At 42.4% G+C, this 6,062-nt stretch overlaps 1 protein-coding gene across 1 annotated transcript in view; it reads right to left on the minus strand.

The window, feature by feature from the left end:
* The window catches only part of Lifr (LIF receptor subunit alpha), a 63,857-nt gene extending 63,433 nt beyond the window's left edge, over nucleotides 1–424 (minus strand). The window contains exon 1 of the mRNA XM_055601044.1: nucleotides 391–424. The gene's annotated coding sequence lies outside the window, so the exon portion shown is untranslated. The remainder of the gene's footprint in view (nucleotides 1–390) is intronic.
* Nucleotides 425–6,062: the final 5,638 nt, after the last annotated feature.

Here is a 6,062-nt window from a genome sequence, read left to right on the forward strand (position 1 = left end):
GGCTCCGCCCCGCCGGCCCTGCCGCGCGCACGGGGCGCGGGCCCGCGAGGCCGCGCGTGCTCCCGGGCCGCTCGGGGGCGCGCGGGCGCGGCGCCCAGGGAGGTGCCTCTGCCGAGACTCGGGTCGCGCGGCCAGCCTCGCAAGGTCACCCAGCCGCCGGCGGGAGCGCGGCGGCCCTGTCGGTGCAAAGCCTCTGGAAGAGGCCAGCGAGCCCAGGCGACTCTGCGGGAACCAGCGCGGCTCCCAAACCGCTGTCACCGAGCATGGCAAGCCTTGCAAGGAGGAGGAAGCCGGGGTCGCTCCGAACGTGCACAGGGACGCCAGTTTCTGCCTTAGGCGCGCCTGTTTGCTTGGATTTTTTTTTTTTTTTCTTCCGATTTTGTGAATTACCTAAACTGTCTTAGGGCCGAGCCGCTGCCACTCAGTTCCCCTCCCTTCTTGGTAAGGGGACCTCAGAGCCCGCGGGGGCATTCTGGGAACATCCTGGAGTCATCGAGTCCTGCCTCTGAGGCGTGGTGGGCTTATTTGTGCAGAGAAGAAACGGATCCCTTAATGGGGTGAGATTTTTCCTCCGTGCATTGTTCCCATTTCCGCAGTTTCACTTGGCCTCGGTGTTCCTCCAGGGTAACGCACCAGATGAAATTAGTAGGAGAGTGTTTTATAGCACAGAATCGTAGCTCGAAGATGTTTACACTGTGTGCCGGACGCATTTGCTGGCGTTCTCTTTAGCACAATTAATTTTTCAAAGTTCAGAAGTATGCCAGACAGAGCCACTGGCACGCAGTCACGGGGCTCTGCAGACACACCTTCCACAGGGAGCCACTTGTTTGTTTTCGTCTGTGATTTATCTGCTGCACCAAGGCCAAGGAGTTTGTGAGAGACCTTTGACTGAAATTCTAGACTTTAGAATCTAGAGCGACTTGCAGATTGGCAGGAAGAGGCTTATTTTCTAAAATAAATATTCCCTGTTAATAACGTAACTCCAAAGCGGGCAACTACACACCTGGAAATACACTGCATGAAAAAAAATAAATAAATTTCTTAGGCAATACTATCTTTCAAAATATGGCCACTAAGACTGTCAGTTCCATTAGGGTGCACATTTTGAACACCAGCTGCCTCCTCCTCTCCCTGCGACAGTTTCCAGTCTGTGAGCTGAAGCCTCCCCCATTTAAATTGTGCTGTATCACTTTTTCTTTAGCCTCATTCTTTTCCACAGCTTGAGAAACTTATTCATTTTTGAAAAATCCTGTTTTCCATTAGACACATCACCTATGTGTCTAATAAATAAATAAATAGATAGATGATAGATAGATAGATAGATAGATAGATAGTTAGAAGCTCATACCTTCCGCCTAGCGATCTATTCTCCCTGCCTTTTTGTTGTTGTTGTTCTTCCTCCTTCTTTCTTCTCTATAGGAATTTATTTAAAATCGGGATGATACCCATAATAAGCATTCTGGGACTGAAAAGCTTTGTTCTTTGGAGAACTTTTCGAGCCAAAAAATAAAAAGTATTCTCATTTATTTTCAAGTAAGAAGGAAAATAGATTTAGGTGTTTGGATACATATATTAATGTTGCTGTCTTTCTACTCAAGGTAAGCAAAATACAAATGTTGCATTTTGGTCTTTTTTATTTTGTTTTGTTTTTTATAACCAAAAAGACTCAGACATGTCTCAAGAAATTCATGGCACAGCCCTGGGCTGTGGGCTCATTTTCCACGGAAAAAAAGGTGGTTAAACCCAGACAAGACAGCATCATGATTTTTGCCTTTTATAAGATGCTGGCCTCTGTGGCCTTGCTCTCCTTACTGTTTAATCCTCAGAACACACCTGTGAAGAGGGTTCTGTTCCCACATGTAGCAGCGGATGCAGGTTTTGTGGGGCCTGAAATTTATGCAGTTTGGGTGGCCCTCTTAAAAGAGAAAACAAAACATAACAAATCAGCATGTCCAACGCGATCCAGCACCACTCAGCGCCCAGTGGAACTGACTAAGTGGCCATGCAGCTGGAAGGAGACCTCTTTCTCAGCCAAGAGTGGTTAAATTATCTTACTTTTATAAATTGTGCAAAAAACACACAAGCATATAAACATTGCATAAATATTGCCTAAGTTTTCCTGTACGGGGACCAAGAAAAGCTACCTGGAAGCGTGTGCATCACAGAAAAACTCGCCTCATGTGTGGCCATTTCTCAGGGAAGAACTTGGCAATCTGGCATTGTTGAACGCTTTTTTGGATGTCATGATACCGTCATGACCCTGAGGAATGGCTAGAAGAGCTGCAGTATGCACACTTCTCTATGAGAAATGATGGGTTTTTAGTTACACAAAATAGTAGATACTATTTGTTGTTATGAAACTGCTTTAAAAATATCATTAGCAATATTGAATGTGACCAGTCCATAACTCATGTGAAGGCATTTGATAAGAGTCTGCAATCAGTGATGACTAGAGTAAATTCTTTTATCCCTTGTATACAAATGCAAATTAACCAGTATGGATTCTTAAAAGAATTACAGTTCATTTGAAAGTGCTGTGGATGGACCCCATTTTTATATACCTTTTCTGGAGCCAGTTTGCTTTTAAATACCCCCTTTCTCTCTTCTCTCTCTCTCTCTCTCTCTCTCTATATATATATATATATATATATAGCATTTTCCTGAGATGCTGTTCTTAAGTTGTATAATACAAAGAGCCTGACACATCCCTAAAAGTCTGCCAAATAAATAATGAAATAGAGATAAATCAAATAATTAGAAGTAGAGGTGTAGGTTATGTGGCAAGGTTGAATAGGAATGAGACAGTGAGACGAAGTGTAAATTCTCACTGAATTCCTTCTCATTTAATTATTTTGTGTCTGAGACCCACACTCCTCCACCCAGCAACTGTATCTTCTCCCTTCCTTTTTTTTTTCCTCTTCCTCCTCTCTTCTCTATAGGAATTTATTTAAAATCATGATGATACCTAAAATGAGCGTTCTGGGACTGAAAGGCTTTGCTTTTTGCAGAACTGAAAACAGCAGCATAATTGATGTGACGGGAGGTCTGTTGTTAAGTCTCAGCATCTTGGCCCTTCAGAAGGCTTCTCTTGATGAATGACCTCATACGTACAGTGCTTGTCAATCAGCAAGACAAGGTATGCTATATTCCTGGAAGAAATTTGGGAACCAGATAAGAATCTACAAATTAAGCATAGCTATTCACTGGAAAATGGTTGAAATGGGTGAAACCATTCCTCATTTTAAGTCTGACTGATAAATGTAGATTTAAATTGGTTTATTTTAGATCATAGTTTTGGACAAGATTCAAAATATTAATTAGATCCCTGTAAGAAGAAATATGAGAGTAATCAGGTCATTTGCTCTAGATTTGATATTCTTTCCCCAAAGTGGTTTGGAATGCTATTTAAGGAACATGTAAAAAAAAAAAAAAGTGATAAACACCATGAAAGAAAGTACCTTCCCAGAATCCTGTTTCAAATATATTCTCTTTTAGATAAAATTATTTCAGGGGTATCATATAAAGCACTTTGGTAACTCATTACATCTCTAGCATGGCACTGTTGGACTGTATTTTGCTTTATTATTTATATTGTTTATATTATTTATATTTATATTATTATATTTATAAAAGGACTTGATCAGTTTACGTAGAAAGACAAACATTAAAAACTATAAAATTCTAATCGTAATAATAATAACAACAACAACCTGGTTGAGGCAAGTAATATCATATGAATACAAAGCTAAACTCTAAGCTTCCTCACCACCGTGAAGCAGGGGAAGCAGGAGTTCCCATAACTCTCATTTCCATGACTCTCATCGTCTAGTAGAAGAAATCATTTAGGAGAAAGTCATTCCTGGGCCACACTCTGTAAGGAACCTTGCCAAAAGGGACTTTATATGAGGAAAATATAAAAGTCTAAGCTAAGAGGGACTTGCCCAGCATTCTGAGTCAATATTTTGTCCAAGCAGAACTAACACACACACACACACACACACACACACACACACACACACACACACTCTTTGGTGAATAGCTTGAAATTGCTATTGTATTAAGTCAGTACCGAGGCTCCTAGAATTTTCTTTTTGTTTTCACACTGGCCACTGAAACCAAACCAAATACAACATCAAATCTTGGCCCAATTTTCTTCTCTAAAATGGGAGTAACTAACAGCAAGGAGTCTGGAGGACTGTGGAGAAAATCAAATGACTTAATTTCTATAAAGCCACACATTGCTGTGTCCATTTTGACATAGCTTCCTTGGCCAGGCATTTTCCTCTCCCCACATGCATCGTGTTTAGTGGTGACACTGCTTTTGTAACGATGCATACTTAGCATCACACAAAGCAAGCGATACACGCTACGGATCTCACCATCACTGCCGTTTTAAGTAAATGTGCCTATCTGAGCGCAAAGGCAATAGGTAGAGTGGTTAGAACACTCAGTCGACCCCAGGGGATGTGAGGGCCAGAGCTGGTATGGCTGAGAGAGCTAAGGTACATTCCTCCTACTGTTTGCTAGCACCTCAGGCAGCTAGAGTGCAGTCTGTTTCAGGTATCTTGTTAGACTGGGAAAGTTAGCTGCCTGGGGTTGTCAAAGCCAACCTCCCGAGGCAGAAGCCTGTGGCTGAACTCCACTGGGGCAAAGTGGCAGGCGGAGAAAGCCTCTGGAAATAAAAGCAGGGATAACCTTGGGGAATAGACCCTGCCGGTCTTTCCCCATCCCCTCCGCCTTCCCTCAGGCTTCCAGTGAGCTCCGGTCTGATCGGAATTTTCATTTCACATTTTCCCTGTTTCTCTTACTTGGAACCATGATTTCTGGCCCGCCTCTACGGACTTCTTTTTCCTTTTGCTATCTCCATCCCTGGCTCACTCTTAGCTCATATCTTCCCTCCCTTCCCCATTGGCCCCCTTCTTTTCATTTACCAAGCACTCTCCTCTGTTCCTCCATCCCCCCTCCTATTCTTTATCTGTTACCTAGTGTCATTTCAGGGCAAAGCACGAATGAAAATGGATGCTTTCTTACTTCTTACATCAATCACACACACATAGCCCTGTGCTGATATTCTCAGTTGAGCTAATGGATCCCACAAAAGAGCAATTTGCTCCATTCTCGGTGGTTATATTAAGTCCATTATTTAATTTATTCCTACAGCTACTGCACTCAGTGTCTTGCCAGAGGCATCTCTCTTACAGATGGAACAAGAAGCCAGAAGATTAAGGGATTGAGCTGAGGTCCAGCGAGAGGTAGTGGCGTTGATATAAAACCTGACCCAAATTCCTTAAATCCCTGAATATATTATTTTAACTAATACACTTCATTCACAGACTTCACTATTCTATGTGAAACCAAAAACAGCGTTAGAAAGCGAGCTTTTGTTTGCAGTTTCTGACTGGGAAGACTTTTCAGTGGTTACACATTTGCCAGCAGGCGTGACTCAAGGTCACTGAAACCCTGGGTAGCTGGAGAAATAGGAGTGAGTTAAATAATTAATTTAAATAGCAGCAATGTCCCTCGGGATTTCTTCAGGTAGCTAATCTAGTACACCGCCTGGTCCCCTATCGGAAAACAGAAGTGGCCATCACTATGACAGCTCTGGTAAACAGGGACAATTGTGTAGTTGGTTTCCCCATTGGAACTTAAGGTAACTGAGGTCACTGCTCTTAAGGGAAAAAGTCTGTAGCTTGGAATTTCTTTTCTCTGACTTGCCCAGGATATTTTGTTTAATCACCAAATCTTATGCTCAAATTGCGGACCAAGCCTGACTGAGCATAGAGCTCCATTGGAATCCACAAGTCTAACCTCACTGGCTTTAATTTAGGAAAGAAAAACAGCTTCTTGGGTGTCCTCAGGGTGAGAGGTCACTTTCAGGGCTCATTAACCTGGTATTTTCTTTCTGTAATGGTTTTTGTCATAGTCACCAATCTCTTCCTAGAGATGAATAGTCAAGAGCTCAAAGAAATAGATTGAGAAAGATTAATACACAACAACAGAATTCTAGCATCATTATTATCTGCAGTAATTTAGAAGACATTGGATAAAAGCAGCTCTCAGGC

The sequence above is a fragment of the Psammomys obesus genome, unplaced genomic scaffold (genome assembly GCF_907164565.1).
Source record: "Psammomys obesus unplaced genomic scaffold, mPsaObe1.curated_primary_1811, whole genome shotgun sequence".
NCBI lineage: Eukaryota > Metazoa > Chordata > Mammalia > Rodentia > Muridae > Psammomys > Psammomys obesus.